This window comes from Pongo pygmaeus, chromosome 6 (genome assembly GCF_028885625.2).
Source record: "Pongo pygmaeus isolate AG05252 chromosome 6, NHGRI_mPonPyg2-v2.0_pri, whole genome shotgun sequence".
In the NCBI taxonomy this organism is placed as follows: Eukaryota; Metazoa; Chordata; class Mammalia; order Primates; family Hominidae; genus Pongo; species Pongo pygmaeus.
In genome coordinates, this window is record NC_072379.2 from 133,788,347 (window position 1) to 133,810,101 (window position 21,755).

At 40.9% G+C, this 21,755-nt stretch overlaps 1 protein-coding gene and 1 long non-coding RNA gene across 23 annotated transcripts in view; one reads left to right on the top strand and one right to left on the bottom strand.

Annotated features, from left to right (window-relative positions):
* Positions 1-21,755, top strand: part of CALD1 (caldesmon 1) — a 229,233-nt gene that overhangs the window by 100,068 nt on the left and 107,410 nt on the right. The gene's annotated exons all lie outside the window — the stretch shown is intronic.
* Positions 9,325-20,807, bottom strand: LOC134739893 (uncharacterized). The gene is made up of 3 exons (XR_010126991.1): positions 20,629-20,807; positions 17,579-17,683; positions 9,325-11,753 (listed from the first exon to the last, which is right to left on the bottom strand). It is a non-coding gene; the product is annotated as an uncharacterized LOC134739893 (long non-coding RNA).

Consider the following 21,755-nt stretch of genomic DNA (forward strand, 5'->3'; position numbering starts at 1 on the left):
ACTCAGGCAACTGTTGTTTCAAGATTCTATCTGTTGCCCCCATGCAAGTTTTCTCAGGCTACCATAGTGAAAATCCACAGACTGGATGGCTTAAACAACAGAGATTTCTTTTCTCACCATTCTGGAGGGTAGAAGTCTGAGATCAAGGTGTTGGCATGGTGGATTTCTCAAGGCCCTCCTTGCAGATAGCCACCTTCTCCCTGTGTCTTCACATGGTCGTCTCTCCGGGCACACACCTGTCTGGTGTCTTTCTCTCTGTGCCCAAATTTCCTCTTCTTGTAAAAACACCAGTCATATTGGATTAGGCCCACCCTAAAGATCTCATTTTAACTTAATCACTCTTTGAAGAACTCATCTCCAAATGCGGTTACATTCTGAGGTCCTGAAAGTTAGGATTTCAACGTATGAATTTGGGGGAAATACCCTTCAGCCCATAATGCTGCCACCATCATTTTCTCTGTCTAATATGCTGATTTTTTGTTTATTGCACATGGGCTTCCCTCTGTTTCTCCCCTCCTGAACTCCTTTAGCGATTACATTACTCTCAGAGCATCTGCAGTTCCTAGAGTGCATTATAGTCATTTGGGTACAGCTCTCATTTCCCTATGACATTCTATAAATTCTGAAAACAGAGAGTGTGCCTTTTACATCTCTCATAGCACTAGAGGAGGTTTTGTATACAGTAGACATTTTGTAATATTTATTAAATGAATGAATGAATGAATGGAAAGAGGATTAGATGCAGCCTCTGAACCTACAATTTATATGCTTTAAGACTGTCTCCAAATGATGAGTATTAAAGATGCTTTCTCCTCACTTCCCGCCCCCCAAGACAGGTAGAAATAAGTTAAGGCTGAGGAGAAAGATTGAAAGAAAGGTGTGATTGACTAATAGCAGGAGAGTTACCTTTCTCCCAGAGGTAGGAAACAGTAAATAGCATGAGCATGCCCCAGTTAAGGTGGCCTTTCCATGAGAAAACTGTTCGGGGATCCAAGAGGGACTTACTGAGTTTGAAGCCTGTGGGACATGCAAGGGCATGTGTCTAGAAAACAATGCATATGCAGGTCTGAAGGTCAGGTGAGAACCAGAGATGTTCACAGTCACGGCCTACAGGCAGGAAGCAGCAGTGTGTCAATGGATGAGGCCACCAAGGGAGACTGTGTAGAGAGAGAGGAGCAGTGGCTTAAAGATTCCATCAGAAATTGTATATGGAAATTTTTCCTGGTAGATAACAGGAGAAGGACCCGTCCAAGAGGAAGAACACTACACAATACTTCCAATGAAGCTGTGTGAGAACATGTAGATGAGCTAATGTGTGTGTCTATTTTTTCTCCCCTAGTGTTTTTGGACCTATTTTGTTCCTTCTCTGTCCTGTCTTTTGGGGGCTATGCCCCAAACCATTCCTGTGAGCCTTCTCCTACCCACCTTTGCCCCCTTCTAGCTAACTCCACCTATGGTCACTGTCCATCTCCCCTGCTGCCTGCTCAGAGAATCTTAGACAAACTTCCTTTGGGCCCATTTTCTTCATCAGCCAATCAGAGCTGATCAGAATGGACAGGAGGGGAGGCCTGGATGAGAATCCTTAATGATCAAAGAGACAGGGGCAGGTCGTTTTCAGGGTCAGGTGGCTGTGACGCAGTGGTCACAGAGCATCATCTTGTTTAGTCAGTAAAGGCCCCAGATAGGGGTGGAGGGCTGTGCCTCTTTTGCCCTGAACTCCCTCCTTTGTCCGTTGTCCCCTGCTGATTGTCCCACTCCACCTGTTCCCCAGAATAAGTTTTGGCAGTATTTTAGGGTTTCCCTGCCAGACCAGAGAGTAGAGGGGCCAGGCCATGGCCCCTGACAGTCATTACCAGCCTCCTCTCTCTAGGCCTCACCATCAAATGTCATTTCTCATGGAGCCATATTTACCCCTGGGCTGAATTTCCCTAATTTGCTCTGCTAGCATGATGCCAATAAAAGGGGTAAAGGTATTTATTCATCTCTCTTTTATTTTCCAAAGTGTTATTTCTTTTCCTTTAAGTTCTCTCCTTGCTTTACTTTATTTTTCTTCTCTCTCCCTTAGTTCTCCTTCCTTAGTAGAAATGCTTCATCTTCAGGGTGATTTTCTGATTATTAGCAGAAGAGGCTATCAGAGATCCGGAAGCCACCTCCTGCATTTCTTTATTCCCCTACTTCATCCAATTGTTTTAAATGTATATTGAGATACCAGCTTTCTTCAAGAACCCACTTCCACACTTTCCTCTTTGTGTTCTTGGAGCAGCCAGGAAAAAGACGCCCATTTTCTTGAAGGTGCCCAAAGTGTCAGTGACACTTGGGTCAGTGATTTTATGCAAATTACTATTTATATCAAATGAGAAATGTTGAAAGCAAGAGGAAACCCTTTGCAATCCATGAATGGTCTAGTTGGGGTGTTCCAATGAATGATGGCCAGTGGCCAACATAGGTGCCTCCCAACTGTGTTTCATTAATTTCAGTCAGCTCATGGGCTTGGAGGGAAAGATCATTTGCCTAAGAGCATGTAAAAGAAGTGCTTTGAGTTGTAAGCACTTCGAAGGCTTTGCCCTTGTTTTCGAATGGGAGATTTTATAACCACTGTGGGCCAGTATTTTTGAAGTCAGTTGAAGCTCCAGATGGAGTGGAAAGAGAAGCTTGGGTTTTTATTTTATTCTTCTTTTCTTGAGTTTTGCAGAATGAGCCTCCCTGGAAACCCTGACGAAGTCCTTAGTCTCCTTTGGTTCAGGTGGGCCCAAGCTTTTTATAGTAGGATCTGAAGGGATCTTTCTTAAACTAAGATTCCTTCCTGTGGGTTTTTGGTAGTGGCTGTAGAACTAGGCTCATATGGGAGAAGTTCTGGAATCCACTCCCTTCCCTGGGAGTCTCCTCTCAAGGAGACCACTCTCAGGGTCCTTGTCATGAGATATGAGAAGAAAAATCCACAATGAGCCTGGGCATAGTCCAGATGTGGTTAAGGATTGAGGGGACACGAGGTCACAGGTCCCACGGGACTCCCAGCATTCTGGAAACCTTCATAGTAAAGAGGGTAGAGGACATTCCAACACCACCATGTGCAGCTTTAGTAACCTTGCCCAAATAAATGTGTTTCCCCGGCCAGGGAATTGCACCTGGTCTTAAGAGGCACCTCCACGAAAACACACCTTTCTGCCTGGCGTGACCATTGACAGAGAAAGACTGTGCTGAGAAGGTGGACACAGCAGGGAGAAAAACACACAACGGTGCCAGGAGCTCTTGTCTAGAACTCCTTTTCAGGCTTTTTTCCCATAAGCGCAAGTGAGTACACAAGTAGAGAAAAGAATGTTTGTGCTATTTAGCTTTGAACCAAAAACTATCAAGCCTTTCCTAAGGTTCCAACTCTAATAGGATTTGTACAGTTACAGGACACAGACTCAAACTGCTTCTGAACTCTGCTTTAGGATGCCTAACAAGATTAAGTTGTGAACATCTCATACCACGCCGTGCAACAGTACTCAAATAGGACTTAAGCAGAACAAACAGTCTAGGGGAAAAAAAAAACCCTAAGACATTTTCCTTCCTACTATTCTCTGTATCCCAGGCTCAACTTAATGCCAAATTAAATCTGGATTTTTTTTAATAGACGTTTCCTAGAGGAAAAGGCAGAGCTGCATTCCCTGAAACATATTTTAGCCCAAACTTATAACTTGGATTTTTTTCTTTCCTCCTCCCTTTTGCTAATTCAAAACAAAATGTCCATCACATACTCTAACACCAGCCTCTAAGAGCTAGAGACAAATGAAGTCTGAATATTCACGCCAATGTGGTACAAATGAGCTGTGATTTCAGGATGCTGGCTGTTTTACTGACAGGGGAAAAGAACAGTTGACTAGTTTAATATATTTGGCTGAAAACACTTTGCTAAAGAGCAGTAAAGAAGGCCAACGTTAATATTGAATCCTGTTCTTTAATGACCAAATATGATATATCATGGAATGGGGCGTCCTGAGTTTGGGGGAAAGCATTTTATCATATCCACAGGATGCAGACGGGAATGAATGCAAACATATTGCATTCATGTTGGGCCCTAAGGAAGAAGCTCTTCTAGGAGTATTTTCTCCAAGTTCCTCAAAGAATTCCTCCCATAAGTATATGATACCATGATTTTGAATCTGATTTCACACAGAATTACAAAATTATAATTATAAAGACATTTTTTATTATGAGAGACTCCAGGAATCTCTCTGTCTCCCATTATTGGCTAATGGTTTATAAATTTTAAAATGCAACTATAAGTTGGGGTTGATGAGGGAAGCCTGTGACCACCATTAGCACCTTCCTTAAACATGCATATTCAGTCACTCATTAATTCATTCATTCTACAGATATCACTGGACTGGACCTTCTCCATCTCACGTGCCATATTAGTTCTGTGTTACGTTTGCAATTCTAGTATTCCTTACCATAAAATGGGCTTTTTTAAAATTAAATGCAATGGAAAATTTTGTGAATCCAATGACGTGTTCAGTGACGTAAATTGTGATTTCTGATACTGTATATATTTTTCATTGGCTTTGTCTCGGCAAAGGGTCATAATATTTTAAATTTCTCTGCCCTCTCATCCACCTATCATACTTTATTATGCCATTTATAGGCAAAACACAGGCATGCACTGGCTATATCTGTAAATCTACTTTTCTGCAAATCACTTGAAGGGTAATGCATAATTGCCCCCTACATTATTTGTTTCCTAGATTCTAACTTTTGTATAGAATGTTGTTAAAAGCAGACTATAATGTAGTTCCAAGTATGCTCCTTCCTCTGTATCCATAGGGGATTGGTTTCAGGACTCCCGAGGATACCAAAATATATTGATGCTCAATTCCCTGATACACAATGGCATAGTATTTGCATATAATCTATGCATATCCTCTCATATACTTTAAGTCATCTCTAACACCTAATAAAATGTAAATGCTATGTAAATCACTGTTATACTGTATTTCCTGTTATATTTTTTATTGTTGTGTGGTTTTTTAAATTGCATTGGTTTTTTTTAAAAAAAATTTTTCTATCCCTGTTTGATTGAATCTATGGATGCAGAACCCATGGATATGGAGAGCTGATAGTAATTGAATTTAAAAGCAAAATAAGGGTGCTGTGATATTTTTATGAAATGCTCATGAGAATCAAAGATGAGAGACCAGAAGCCAATTTACCGTGAAGTCAGTAGAGTTTAAGCCGCAGGGCCTCTCACGGGGAGAGGTCCCTGCCTCAACACCCCCATGCCTAACTTTTTACATTTATTATTGTATTCTGGTTTTCCAAGAAGGCCTCTCAAATAATCTTCAGGTCCCACAAAACCTGGACCTGCCCTAAAACTGACACAGATAAACTGAGGTGATTTAGCATCATGTCTAAAGCTAATTAAGTGAGCAAAGCAAAGAAATGGTCAAAGTGTGAAATGTGATCATTTATTTTTTTAAGGCTTTAAGACAAATTCAGCTTATTTTCTAAAGTGAACCCCACTTAAGTGAAATAATAAATCAGTTTGCCAAGGCACAAGTGAACATAAACAGAAGATTCATTTTTACTTCATTAATAAACATCAAATATGAACGGAACCTAACATCAAGCAGGCCAAGGCCTCCTGCTGACAGGAAACAGCTCCTAGTAAGAGCATTTGTAGAAGAACATAAATCCTTCCAGGCAATCACGTGATCATTTCATCATTGAGGTCCTTGCTACAGTCTACTTTGTATTATCCATTTACAGGTCTTGTGAGATGTAACAGAGTGTTGTGATTAAAAGCACACAATCTGGGGCTGAGTTGCCTGGATGTAGACCCCAGCTCTACCACTTACTAGCTATGTGACCTTGGGCCAATGACTCACCTTCTCTGGGCCTCTGTCTTTTCATCTGTAAAATGGAAATAATAAGGATTGTCACAAGGATTTGAATTGATATTATCTCAGTTCTTAGAACTGTGCTTGGTACATAGTAAGTGCTACATAACTGTTGTCTAAATAAATCAACTTATCCATCTAGAATGAAAGCTATATGGGATTGCTTGTGGGTTCAGTCTTGCACCTCCTCACAGTGCCTAACATGACACATGGTCAGCCATCAATGAAAGAGAGCAACCCGGGGCCCATGCTGCCCTGCAAGTGTGCTTCCCTTGTCCACCATTGATGTGGTTTGGCTTTGTGTATTCACTCAAATCTCACCTTGAATTGTAATATTCCTCATGTGTCGTGGGAGGGACCAGGTGGGAAGTAATTGAATCTTGGGAGTGGGTTTTTCCCTGTGTTGTTCTCATGATAGTGAATAAGTCTCACAAGATCTGATGGTTTTATAAAGGGGATTTCCCCCACACATGCTCTCTCTTGCCTGCTGCCATGTAAGACGTCCCTTTGCTCCTCATTCACCTTCCACCATGATTGTGAGGCCTCCCAGCCACGTGGAACTGTGATTCAATTAGACATCTTTCCTTTATAAATTACCCAGTCTCAGGTATGTCTTTACTAGCAGTGTGAGAATAGACTAATACAAGCATTTTTTTCAAATTTTGAGTCTGAATGCTCATAGGGATGCAGGGATGCATATGTTCTCCATTTTCCCATAAGCTACCACTCCCCAAATAGTTACCTCTTTGGTCCTTTAAACTATGTGAGTTTGTCATGCCTGATATAAATGAATGATCCCATAACACACGAACACTGCTACAGTTAGTGGCAGCTTTATGGCTCATTGGAGTAAAGAGATGGGCCCATAAGGAAGTGAAATATGAGTCACTTCCACTCCCCGATGCTCTACCTGCAAACCGTGTTCTGGTTAACCTACCTATCCCTGTTTCTAAACTAGAGATCTCAGAAGGGAAATAGGAAATCAGGAATCTGAGCAAGTACTTGCTTAGAAACAGAGACAAGTACAACCTAATGTCAGAGCTGGCCACGGCTCTGTCAGTCATGATAAGCTAGGTTATGCTGGTGTCAGAAACAGCCAAAATCTCAGCGATGTCAAAATGAACGTGTGTTTCTCACTCATGCTTTGTCACTAACCCTGGATAGGCAAGGGTTTCTAGTCCACATCACTGTCATCCATGTTTAGCAACCCCTACTGACAATGACTGTTTGGAAATCTTACCAACCATGATGGAGAGAAAAGAGATCTTTGGAGGGTCTCCTATTGGCAAGTCTACCCCAGAAGTGACATGATACTTCTGCTCAAAACTCATTGGCCAGAATTAGCCTCTTGGCCCCAGATGACCACAAGGGGCAAGCACAATTCTATAATGTGCCCAGAAGAAGTGAAATAAGAATATGGGGCAAACAGCACAAAGGATCAGAGCTGCAACATTATTCGGAACTTGGAGTCTCAGGCCAGAATTCTTCAGCTTTTCAATGAGTTCAACTCAGCAAATATTTCCATTCATAAATAACTGCATAGCAAAGTACTCAGCACTGTGAGGGGATGTCAGAGGAGATGTAGGCCTTGACACTGAGCAGCTTCAGACTTGGTCAAGAGAAAGTGATGGTATAAAACATTTGAACAACAAGCCCATATAGTATTGATCACCAAGAACAAGGCCAATAATTGCTGTAGAAGCTGAAAGGGAGGGTGGTTCTGGGATAAAGATAGGACTTGAGCTGGACTCTAGAAAAATATATGGGATTTGCAGGAATGGAGGGCACTTCAGGTTATGGGCGGCAAGAAGCCAGAGACAAAGGCCCAGAGGCAGAAATGAGGGTGAAATTATTGCAGGATTCAGGAGTTTGGCTTGGCTGTAAGTTGTGTTTGCATGGGAGGGTAGGGTGGGGAGAGGCATCGTGTGGTGGATAGAGTGGAGCCATTTCACAGAGAGCTTCTGGGGTCTGCAGAGAAACAAGATGGTGGTATGTGGGAGGAAGATCATTTTTTCCTGAATAACTCCATTCAAATCCAAGGAATTTGCACCTCCCAATCACCAGCCCTTCCCAGCACATTTATTCCCCAAAACAAGAGTCCCAAATACCCAACAGCTTCCCAGACCTTCTAGGCAGTCACTGAATGGAGACAGTAGTAAACCCTGGGCTGCTCCTGCCTCCAGTTTAAAGCATCTTTGATCACTTCTCCTGCTGACAAAGAATATCCAAGTTCAAGTGAAATAGCCTCTTATTGCTGGGGTCAGTGTAGCCTTTTTGCTATGTAACATCTGTTTTTAAAATTCAGCTGAGAGCTCAGACCTTGACTTAAATCTGTTTAACTTAAAAAGCAGCAAGAGAACATCTTGTTTTCATGAATGTCCAGGGGCTGTGTGTCAACAAATAAAAGGTTTGCTTGTGGTACTCAAAGTGGAAAAGCTGGTTGTGAGATGTTCTGCCACTGGGATAAATTTATTATGGACTGTTTGTTTCTTGGAATCATGCACCAGCATTTGAAAATAAATCAGCATATTTCTGCTTGATGGTGTGTTAGAACCATGCTTTTATTGTTGGAAGTTCACAGAGCTGGATGGGTCTAGAAAGATGCCCTCTTTCATGCCTCCCACCTTAGCCGCATGAAGTTAATGTCTTAACGTGTATTCTCTGGGTCTGCATGAATTCTGGCAACAGCTTCTGATGGATCATTATTTTTATGTGACTTATGTAGGACCTGAAGTGGGAAAGAAGTGGGTGAGACTAGTTCACCATCCCTCAAATCTGACTATTTGCTTTTCTCCTCACCCACCTATTTAGGAGAGAAAAGTGGAAAGGAATTTTATTTATCTGTACCTAGGGGAGCAAATGTCTGGCACGTACTCGATGTCAATTTAATTTGTTGAATGAATACAAACTCCAGTCTTATAAATTTATGTTCCCTGTATGAATTCATGTCTCTATATATATTAATGTCATTCCTTTTGGAAAAGGTGATTACCACCCAGATCTTATTCTAACACATAGGAAACCATTAGATCGTTCCTGTAGTTCTCTCTCATAGTAGCTTCTTTTTTTCTTCTTTTTAGGTTTCTTCCTAAAATTAACCTAATTTGTATTTTATTTGTTGATTATCCATCTCCACCATCAGACTACAAGCACCTTGAGGGCAGAATAGCTGCATTCACATCTTATATGCTACACTAAGCAAGGTAGCTAGTACATGAATATTTCATAAACATTTATTGAATTTTTTATTTATTTACTTTTATTATACTTTAAGTTCTGGGGTACATGTGCAGAACGTGCAGTTTGTTACATAGGTATACACATGCCATGGTTGTTTGCTGCACCCATCAACCCATCACCTACATTAGGTATTTCTCCTAATGCTATCCCTCCCATAGCCCCTCACCCCCACCCCCTGACAGGTCTCAGTGTGTGATGTTCCCCTTCCTGTGCCCATGTGTCCTCATTGTTCAACTTCCAATTATGAGTGAGAACATACTGTGTTTGGTTTTCTGTTCTTGTGTTAGTTTGCTGAGAATGATGGTTTCCAGCTTCATCAATGTCCCTGCAGAGGACATGAACTCATCCTTTTTTATGGCTGCATAGTATTCCATGGTTTATATGTGCCACATTTTTTTTAATCCAGTCTATCATTGATGGACATTTGGGTTGGTTCCAAGTCTTTGCTATTGTGAATAGTGCTGCAATAAACATACATGTGCATGTGTCTTTATAGTAGAATGATTTATAATCCTTTGGGTATATACCCAGTAATGGGATTGCTGGGTCAAATGGTATTTCTAGTTCTAGATCCTTGAGGAATTGCCACACTGTCTTCCACAATGGTTGAGCTAACTTACACTCCCACCAACAGTGTAAAAGCATTCCTATTTCTCCACATCCTCTCCAGCATCTGTTGTTTCCTGACTTTTTAATGATCTACACTGAATATTTTTATTAAAGTTCTCATTGGGATGATGGTTGTAGAGTCTCAGCCACTCTTGATTGTATCTGAATTTAAATATAATGCAGAAGACGACAAGACTTTTAATGCAGCTGAATATGTAGGGGCTTTTTGTGTGATGACACACTCACATTCATTTGGCCATACACACTACTGAAGGTCACGGCGGGATGGGCTAAACTAACCATCTCTATTTTCTCAGTTTAAGGTGGTCAGCTACATCTGTCATATAGCTGGCCTGGATTAATGTCATAGCACAGGGCCGTAGTTCAGGATTTTTTTCCCCTCAAATGAGTAACTCATTCCTGGTGGGATAAATCTGTGACTTTAGCCTTATTAGCAAGAAATTCTGGCCCACAAAGCTATCTGGTAAAGGCAGTGTGATATGGTTTGGATTTGTGTCCCTGCCAAATCTCATGTCGAATTGTGATCCCCATTGTTGGAGGAGGGGCCTGGTGGGAGGTGATTGGATCATGGGGAAGGATTTCCTCCTTGCTGTTCTCGTGATACTGAGTGAGTTCTCACAAGATATGGCTGTTTAAAAGTGTGCAGCACCTCCCCTGCTCTTTCTTCCTCCTACTCCGGCCATGTCAGGCATGCCTGCTTCCTGTTTGCCTTCCACCATGATTGAAAGTCTCCTGAGGCCTCCCCAGCCAGGTTACTCATACAGCCTGCAGAATCATGAGCCAATTAAACTCTTTTCTTTATAAATTACACAGTCTCAGATGGTTCTTTATAGCACTGCAAGAGCAGACGAATGCACAGTGCAAGGATCTAGGGTCAGAAAGGTGTTTTGGTACTCAACAGACCTATGGCTTAATGTCCACATTCACTTGTCCAGTGGTCAATGCAGATCTTTCTGGTGATCAAGCACAATATGAATACTTTCACTTGAGGGGTACGAAGGTGGATTCATTTGCTCCATTTTTCTTTGGCTGCCTGTGTAGATGGAATTGAAATGGGAATGATATGTGCATTCCAAAGGATCTCAAGAGAAATGCTCATTCGTTTACAAGAGGTGCAATCCCACAATAGTTTCTTGCTTTGTATACTTGAAAACATTCCCAAGGAAACAAAATTGGATGCAGAAAAAATATTGGGAGAAAAGAAAAATAATACTCCAAATTCTGAACAATTCTACTTTAACATGTTGATCTGTCTGCCAGCTGGCCACAGGGTTGACTACTTGTAATATATACTTTTGGTAGGCCGTATGTAGTTCTTGGAACTGTTTATATTCGGCTGCAGAAACTTAATTATTCTAAAATTGGCAGGGTGATCTTCGGTTACTTAATACAAAATTGCTTAGTCATCTTTAAACATAGTGCGGACAGCTTTTGTTTAAGTGTGAAAAATTAGGAATTGCAAATGTACTCCAAAGAGATTTTAGGTCAGGGAGAAAAATAAGAAAGTATCATTCTTTCAAGATATTTAGCAGGTGGTTGCCACATGTTTTAATTTGACAAGCTAGGTAACTGTCGAGTTGAAGTCCTTGATTACAAGTATTTTTCCATTTTCTTTGTAGATATTGTCAGAAGTAGAAAGCTGTTGCTGCTGCTTCTTAGATGGTATTCTAATCCTACACTCTGCAGAGTATAGGTTTTTCAGCAAGAGTGTGAGGAACTCTAACATCAGCTGCTGGAACAGCTTTTCTTGTTCTACGAAGCGAGCGAGGCTGCCATTTCAAGCTGGTTGTCACAAAGATCCTCCTTTTGCCTCTCTTGGTTTGAATCCTCGAACCGTTGCCTTCCACGTATAGTACAGAGCTATAGTGCTTTAGCGAGGAAACAGGCAGGCAGAGTGAGCTTCTTCTGCATTTTTTAAAGTCTAAAGTGGTGCCGGAAGTTTCTAGTTTTTTCAGGAATGCCCATGGCAACCTCACACTTTTCCTGTGATCTGGGCTGGGGCTCCTAAGAGAGATGGTGAGAAAAGATAAAAGTCCTATAGCCAATGGGTAGCCACGCAAGGCCTGGGAAGGGTAGGTTCCCAAGCAAACCTCCAGAACGGTGCCTTATGTTTCTAATTACTGAGCATGGTTAGAGAGCAAAATCAGGCAACACTTTTTTTAGACTGATGGAAACATTTAATTGGCTCTGAATGTCAGTGTTTTCTAATTATGATAGAGGAGTAGCAAGAAGTTTCCAAAGGCTGCAGAAATTTGAAGTGTATCAGCTGAATTCTGATTCTCTTCTTTTCTTATTCATCCTGTCTTCTTTTTCTTTCAACATCCAAGAACAAACCTATTCCCTCAGTTAAATGCCTAATACTCCTCTTCCTGAAATCGAAATGTCTTTCTAAGACCAAGTTCTTTTCCACTAGAGAAAAACAACCACAACTACCAATCAGAATATAAAATAGAGTTCCATAGTAAACCACCACCATTCCCGAGGTTACTAAGAGCTCAGCCAGAGAAACAGCCTTTTGATAACGTCTTAGCCAAGTTCATTTGTTTAACAACTAAGTTCAACAAATAAGCACTGCCCTGGCATCTGTTCCAACTCAACAAGTGTGAGCCTAATGCGGAGTATAAGAAAAATAGTCAGTTAAGAACTTTGAGGGATCACGAAAGACAGTAATCACTTCTAAGAGATAACAACCTTTTACAGAAGACAAATATGTACTTGGTAATTAAAATACAAGCTATAGACTAAGTGCTCCAATAGAAATACAACATGAATATCAGTACAAACTCAGGTTATTGAGTCAGTTGTTCAAAGATCCTATGGTTTTGTGCTATTCTCTTTTTTTTTTTTTTTTTTTTTTTTTGGAGACAGAGTCTCGCTATGTCACCCAGGCTGGAGTGCAGTGGCGCGATCTCAGCTCACTGCAAGCTCCGCCTCCTGAGTTCACGCCATTCTCCTGCCTCAGCCTCTCCGAGTAGCTGGGACTACAGGCGCCCACCACCACGCCCAGCTAATTTTTTGTATTTTTAGTAGAGACGGGGTTTCACCGTGTTAGCCAGGATGGTCTCAATCTCCTGACCTCGTGATCCACCCGCTTCGGCCTCCCAAAGTGCTGGGATTACAAGCGTGAGCCACCACGCCTGGCCGGTTCTGTGCTATTCTTAAGCAGACCCCAACTGTGAAGCCATTCCCTACCTGAAGAAAAGTCCAGGTATCCCCAAACTAATAAATGAGTGAAACTACTATCTAAAGGACTCATTACTATCTAAATTACTATCTAAATATAAAGAAAGAGGAAGCAATCTAAGTACTTTTCAACTTATTATTTATCTGTAAATGTATATGCTTAAATTATATGTCTATTACATCCAAGGGACATAGCAGATAACATCCTTTAGTTGGGTTTCAAAGCTTTCCACCTTGGATTATAAACTTCTAGAAGATAGTTTTTAACCTGCTTTGCAGTTCCAGAATACAGTAAACACACTTGATGATCATGATGAATAGAAGTCAAATAATTCACTAGAGAATAATTAGTCCCTGATCAATAACAGCTTGTCCTTCACATACAAAAATACTGCTATTAACAAAGCACCTCTAGAACACACCCTTGAATTGTTTTCAGCAATATAAATGGATTTGCATCCTGCCATCTAAGCTATCCTACTTTATATTAGCAAGATAGCTGGCCAAGGATCTGTATCACTAAACTGGAAGTGTTAGTTGAACAAACCAGTCACAAAAAGCAGGCACATGAGTTGCTGACTTTTTTTTTTTTTTAAGATGAGTAGTTCAGCAAGTCCAGAAGGTCATGCACAAGTTAAACTACTTTTATGTAAAATATGGTGATCTCTGCAGCATGTTTACAATTGGGAAAGGCCTATGGCTTCTGAACTTTCATTCCATGTGAACCACTCTTGGGCCTTGTTACTTAACTTGAAGTGTGATCTTTCTTCAGCCAGTGTCTCAGCTTCTTTTGTATTTGCCAAGCATTTCACTTTCTCAGTTGCAAGTGCCCAGTCACAGCAAGATTGCCCCCATCCAAAAAGCCTCCATAGGGAAATGGAGAGAGTACCAATGAGGGAATTATGAGAGCACAGCCATGCTTTGAGATGCTGACCTATACAACACTCCACAACTTATCACATCTTTTCTAGGAGATTGTAAGGTCTTTGAAGACAGAAACCATATCTAACATACCTTCATGTCTCTGAAGTGCATAGCATTACTTCACTCAGTACAATCACTTCATATTAGGAGTTGAAAGATTTTTTTTTTTTTCTTTGAGACAGAGTCTTGTTCTGTCACCAGGCTGGAGTGCAGTGATGTGATCCCGGCTCACTGCAACCTCCACCTCCTGGGTTCAAGCGATTCTCCTCCCTCAGCCCCTTGAGTAGCTGAGACTACAGGTGTGCGCCACCACACCTGGCTAATTTTTGTAATTTTAGTAGAGACAGGGTTTCACCATGTTGGCCAGGATGGTCTCAATCCCCTGACCTTGTGATCCACCTGCCTTGGCCTCCCAAAGTGCTGGGATCACAGGTGTGAGCCACCACGCCCAGCCAGGAGTTGGAAGATCTTATAGCAGGGCTGTCCAGTAGAACTTTGTGCAGTGATGAAAACATTCTCTGCACCATCTTATATGGGGGCCACTAAACACATAATGGCTACTGAGCTCTTGAAATGGGACTGGTGAAGCTGAGGAACTGAATTTTAAATTTTATTTATTTTCAATTAAATTTAAATGACCTTGTGGCTGGTAGCTACCATATTGGACAGCATGGCCTTAGAATCCTAAAAAATATATTTTCACCATAACCCTAAATAGATGGCCACTTCTTCTCCCTGGCTTTTTCAGAGATAGGGGTCTACCCTTTCCATGCACCCCCATTTTTGGGTAGTTGTGCTGGAGCCAGCCCTCCCTGTATCTGAATTATGTGTGATAATATTGTGAATGCCTCTGTTAGTCAGGCATACATTTAGAAAGCATGTTTACATATTTGTAGCAAGTCTATGCATTTTTTCTCACATGGACACAAGTTAGTGGAGAATTTCCACCTTGCCTTAGGGTTTATGCTTATGTCATTTGTTCTCCTCTAGGGGCCAAAAGAGCAGCATGCCTATTCTGATTTAGCATTAAACTCTGTCTTTCAGCCTAATTCACCTTGAGTTTATCAAGGAAAAGTATTTAAATGCTTGAAAACAAAACAGAAGTCGTGTCCCAAATTTTCACTTCTCTTCACTCTTCTAAGCAACTTTCAAGTTGGTTTAGAAATTAGTCTAAATGTCAATCCTGGATTTGTAGCAGTTAAGGAGCTAATGTCAAAGCTTTATATGTCTCAGTCTCCTTTCTTTAAATGGGATTGAATTGATTCTTCTTACTTGGGAGGATCAAATAATGATAACCATAAAGTTTTGAAAAATATAAAGTGCTCCAAATTAAGGTGGTGATATTTGTGATAACACTTGAAGATGCAACCTAAAGTCCCTAAACATGGTGTCTTCCTAAGTGTTGAATTAGTATATACAAAAACCATCATTTCACAAATCTAAACTACCCAAACTGTCTGCTACTCAGAAGGTGAAAGAAAGGGCATAAAGACATTGGCTTTAATAATGTTAAATCTGCCAGGTCTTCTGTTTGCTAGTGGAGAAGTACAAATAGAGAAATGGTAATGCTAAAAGATTGTGCAGGGAAGGCAAGGGAAAAACAGGTCATAACCTGTTAACCTGCCCTTAGTATGTTGGATTCCATTAATTAGAGAAAAGAAACACCTTGAGAAGACAAAGTGCCTCAGGTTGATTGTATTCATTCTTATTTCTATGCTGCTGTTCTTGACAGACCTGCCTTGGTAAATGCAGGTATTTTTTTAAAGTAGCACAGATTTTTGGAACAAGATGGTGAAGGTTGAGCTAAAGTTAAGTGCAAACTGTACATTATAATCCATTTGTTTATTTGGTTTTTGAATCCCAAATGAACCACTGAGTTCAGAAAAGAGCAAAGTGGGTTGATAAATTGATTTTGTTTGAAAAGGACAAAAGTTCATTTTGTACAGTCAGAAAGAAAGTGCTGCCAGATTTACTGTGTAACTACTGCAAATGTGGGTTTATATAATTTTTGAGATTCATACATAGTCAATTACCAAGGTCTTTGATTCACTTTGTAAACACTGATCAGTCAAAGTACAGAGAGATGAATTGGCTTGAGTTACATTTTCCATACTCAGAATGGTATAATCTAGAATAAAAATCCAGTGGCTCAAACTGGCTAAAATTTCTGAGTGCCTACTCTTTCTCAATTGTGGAAAATTTTTTTTAAAGACTATATCTTTTCATAAGAGGCCTTAAGAACAAAAGCATATGGAAAGTAAAATATTAATACAAATATTGAAAGACTAGCTAAAGAGAACAATTGATGAGCTGCAGCCGACAGTGTGTTATTGATTATCAAAATGAATTATAGATATTCAAGGAGGGAATTGTCACTTTTAAGCTAGGGTTCCCAGAAAAGGGTATCATGAGGGAAGTAAAATTTGAGCCTGAAATTCATGATTGAATAAAAATATGGATAGTGAAGATGTAGATTAAAAAGAATGAGTAAAAATGTAGAGGTAGAAAGTTGTAAGACATATTTGAGAGGTGATAAAATATTTTTATGTAGGATGCTGTGGTATGATCAGCTTGAAAGGAAGGTTAATGGTTTCTATATCAAAAAATTAAATGAGAACAGACTTAGATACTCAACACATTTACATCTGGGAAGGAGGAAGAAGCATGGATATGTCAAGTGTGATACCTCCAGCTTTGCTGGCTCAAGCAGGTATACAGCCATAGTATTATTATGTGGTGTAAGATAAAACTTTGAATATTATCTCTCCAACCAGCTCACTTTATAGAGAAACAAAGCTCATAGAGCTTCAGTCTCAGTCTCCTAGGTCTCATTCCAGGTCACTATTTGCCAAGGGTTTGTGAAGGAAAACAGTAAAAGTGTCAAGGTGAGTGATGATCATTGCAGATCAGAGGTAGGAAATCTGCTGGAGTATGTTGTACCCAGAAATCACCCAATACCTGTAGGATGAAGAGAAACATCACTGAGTTGCAGCGATGGCCCAACTGAAATGAATGCGAATCTTTAGGATAGACACGACATGCTCCCTTTCTCCCACAAAGCGCTGAATCTCAAGAACACAAAACAGAAAGCAGGTGATGGGTGTGATCCAAGGTTGAAGATGGATGTGATAAGCCTGGTGGAAGTTTAAAGAAGCAAGAAAGTCTGAACTATCAATTCCAGGAAGGCAAAGACCTTTTCTGTCTTGTTCACTGTTATATCCCAGCGTCTAGAACAGTACCCAGCATATAGTAGCTGTTTGGTAAATATTTACTGTATATTGATTGTATAAATGTTTTTGTGAGGCCTCATTGAAGTAGCTGAATCATTAAATTTACAGTGGGTGCAAAATGATGACTAATCAGAGAGGACCTGTCTAATAATGGTTTTGAGTGTTCCAAGACTAGAGTTCCTTGCAAGAGCAGAGAAATGATGATGTTGTGAATGAGGATACAGTGGGTTAGAGGAGGAAGATGTGTAATGAAGAAGGTGCAATATAAGAGAAGAAACTAAGATATTGAAGAAGAGTATGCAATGATGCTGTTGAGGATACAGCCATCCTGAGTTACGAATTTTACAAAGCACTAACAATAAATTAACAGAGATGAAATAAGCATTTGGAAGGCTAATTCAATTGAGATCTTTTGTGACTTGATAATTCTATGATTTAAACCAAACAGGTTGTAAACTGAAGGCATAGGTAATTTTTAGGATTATTTCTTACCTAAGGTTATATGATCCAATGAATCAATGTGGCAGTCACTGATAATAGTCCTCTCAGAACTTCTTTGAGGCACTCTTGTTTGTTCCCTGAAATGGGAAACAAATCCTAGAAATAGTGGATTAGTCCTATTATAGTAGTTAAGTGTATGCACTTTGAAATTCCATAAAATGGGGATTATACTAGCTACCTCACAGATCTGTTACCCAGATAAAGTAAAATTACATATATTTTAATGGCCCAGCAGAGCTATCAGCCATGAAAAGACTTGAAGGAAACTTAAATGTGTGTTGTTAAGTGGAATAAGCCAATCAGAAAAGGCTACAGGCATACTGTATGATTCCAACTATATGATATTCTGGAAAACTCAAAGCTGTAGAGACATAAAAACATCAGTGGTTGCCAGGGTTTGGGAGTAAGGAGAGGGAAGGGATGAATGAGTGGAGCCGGTGGGGTTTTTAGGGCAGTGAAGCTATTCTGTATGATGCTACTATGGTGAATACATGACATTCAGTATTTGGTGAAACCTATGAAACTGTACAACAAAGAGTGAACCTTAATGTAAACTATGAACTTTAGTTAATCATAATGCATGAATATTGGTTTGTCAATTGGAACAAATGTACCACACTACTGCAAGATGTTCCTAATAGTTTCCTAGGGCTGCCATAACAAAGTACCACACACTAGTTGGTTTATAATAACAGTAATTTCTTGTCCCACTGTTATGGAGAGTTGAAGTTTGAAATGGAGGTGTCAGCATGGCCAGGCTCCCTCTGAATGCACTGGGGAAGGGTTTGTCCCATTTCTCTTTCCCAGCTTTCTGGTGGCCTTAGGTCTTCCTTGTCTCCATTTTCTCATGGCATCTCACCATGTCTTCACATTATCTCCCCTCTGTGTGTGTCTGTCTCTGTGCCAAATTTCCCCTTTTCATAAGGACACCATCATATTGGATAAGGGACCACCCTAATCACCTCATCTTGACTACATCTGCAAAGACTCTATCTCCAAATGCAGGAGAAAATGTGGACAGGAGCTGGGGAGGGGGGAATATATGGAAACTCTGTACTCTCTATTCGCTTTTTTTCTGCTCTAAGAAATAAAGTCTATTCATTAAAAATGTTAAAGGCTTAAAAAACAGCCTGCCACATAGTACATATTCAATAAATGTTAGTTTCTTTTGGATGCTGCATTAACTTATTCAGTGTCCCTGACACAACAGATTTTATTCTTCTTGCATTCCAAGACCAATATTGGCACTGCCCAAAAAGTAGATAAGACTTAGCTTCTTCCACATGGCCTTGTCCCTAAGTGTTGAGTGCTGGGTTAGAAAGCCACCTGCTCACAAACATCTCCTGCCTTGACTGCATTTACACACATGCTCGTGCACAGGTGACACAGGTGAGCATACCCACACACACCTAAAATGGCTTATCTGCCACCAACACTGACCCAAACAAAAGCAGAAACTTACTAGTTCTTGTTATAAAGGTATCACAGGAAATATCTATAGTGAGGGCTACATGCCCATAGAGGGAAAAAGAAAAACAGCAAAAACTTTGTGAATATAAAACATAATACATTTCTTGGTTGAAAGATGCACATCAGCTATTGAACTAAATTTTTAAAGGAAAACAGCCATAAATTGATTTTAATAAATATAAATATACTTTCATTTCTGACATAGGGTGGGAGATAGAGAAGAAAAAAAAGTGACAAAGAAAGAGAAAAATTTTTTTAATGTCAGAAGAAATACCAGTCAATATTCTGCCTTTGAAAAGAGGCAGAGAAAAAAAAGCAAGGAGGAAGGAAAGGAAAGACAGGAAAGTCCCGGAAGCCCTGGTATGGTGGTAAGATGCAGTACACGCCTCTTGTCACATCATGCCAATCCCCTGGGCCGCAGGCTTTTGGCTTTGTTCAAAAAGAAGGGCAGGCCGAGCACGGTGGCTCACGCCTGTAATCCCAGCACTTTGGGAGGCCGAGGTGGGAGGATCACCTGAGGTTAGGAGTTCGAGACCAGCCTGGCCAACATGGTGAAACCCCATCTCTACTAAAAATAACAAAAATTAGCCAGGTGTGGTGCTATACACCTGTAATCCCAGGTACTTGGGAGGCTGAGGCAGGAGAATTTCTCGAACTCAGGAGGCAGAGGCTGCAGTGAGCCGAGATCACGCCATTGCACTCCAGCCTGGGTGACAAGAGTGAAACTCCATCTCAAAAAAAAAAAAAAAAAAAAAAGGAAGGGCAGTGTGTTTGGTGATTTGAAATCTTTTTTCTTTCCTTTTTTTTTTGAGATGGAGTCTCGCTCTGTCGCTCAGACTGGAGTGAACTGGCCCAATCTCAGCTCACTGCAACCTCCACCTCACGAGTTCAAGTGATTCTCCTGCCTCAGCCTCCCAAGTAGCTAGGATTATAGGCACCTGCCATCACACCCAGCTAATTTTTTGTGTGTTTAGTAAAGATGGGGTTTCACCATGTTGGCCAGGCTGGTCTCAATCTCCTGACCTCAAGTGATCCACCCACCTCGGCCTCCCAAAGTGCTGAGATTACAGGCGTGAGCCACTGCATCTGGCCTGAAACCTTTAACACTGACTTATTTCTTAATCATGGCAGTGTAGGCATGCCCTGTTTTAAAAGAAAATCCAATCTATGAGAATCTGTATTGAAAACACAGACATATCCATAGGTAATGACATCTGCCTCTGTTGAGATTTTTGTTTTTCCCCTCTTTACAAAAGAAGTCACCTCAGTAAATCTTTCAATAGCATGACCACAATCCCCCCTCCAGCACAAAAATTTAGATTTTCATAAAACTCTCCAAGAACCCATCTGTCACAAACATCAATACTTAGCTCTTTCACACTACTCTATTTGTGACACCCAGAGCCTCACGACTGATGGAATCACCCTGTCTTGACTTTTCATCCCTTCATTGGTTGAGAGTTTGTTTCCTAACCAATGTTGCTGAAAAGAATTCAGCACCGAGTAGGGGTAGGGCAGGAAATGAGGGATTACTGCCTGCGGACATAGAAGAGAAAAAAAAAATCACTTACCATTCTACCTAGACGTTTCTTCTCTTACAAAGGAAAGATGCTAGAGAAGGGCCGAAAAGCTCTGTGATATAAGGGTGCAGGGATGAAGGAGGATCTCCAGCCCCATCCTGGGTTGACACTGAGAGCCATTTTCATAAACACATACACCTTCTCTCCCCCACACAAGACACACATACCACCGAGAGTCATACCACATGGTACACAGATGTGGTTTTGCGCTTTCCTCTAAGCTACACCCACTCATGTGCACAAAGCCTTACCTAGAAAAGCACTGGTCTGTAGGAAATGGCACACACTCTCTCTCTCCCTCTGGGTGCCCCCACATGTATACTCAGCAGCATTCAAATGACAGGTAGTTTTTCTATGGCTGGGAAAGAAAAAGTGCCCAAGTAAGCAAGAGAAGGTGAGGAGTGGGAGAAGAGAATGGGTAGGAGAAAAAGAATTTGCGTGGGTTAAGAGCCAGTGAGGATGGTCAGCCAAACTGACCTCACGATGTTAGTTTCACTTCCCTCTTAAGTATTCCAAGACACTGAGGGGCTCTGCAGACCATGTGCATCTCCAGCCTGCTTGGAGATATTCATTTCACTGCTCATTAGCACCTCTACCAGAGGTATAGGCTGAGAACGACTGTTGCTGACAAACAGCCAGAATGACTACTTAAATTTGATGAGGTAGGAGCAAAAACCAGACAGAGGCTTAGAGGATGCTCTTCAAGCTACTTGGATAAATTTTAAAAGGTAAAATTGTTTGCTTATAGACAGACCTCTTTTTCCCACGTCTGTTTGCTATTGCTATAGTTATTCAAGAGGCACTTTATATGCAACAAAAGACCACATTGAAGGAAGAGAAGAGTCTACTCTCCCACTGCACCTGGCATTTGAGTCCACGAGTTTAGACCCTCCTGCCCACAGGGCTGTCCTCACACACTCCTGCCCTGTGGTCAGAACAGGAGCCTACCCCAGGGAGAAGGGCCCTGGGATGGCCTCTTAGGGAACTCTCAAATCACTTTTTCTTTTTCCATTCTGATAATTATAGACTAGATTGGAAAGTGTAGAAAAGTTTCTTTATGGTCGATGAAATAATAAGAAGGAAAATGGGTTGTTTCCTTCATAATTAGCAAAGCCTCG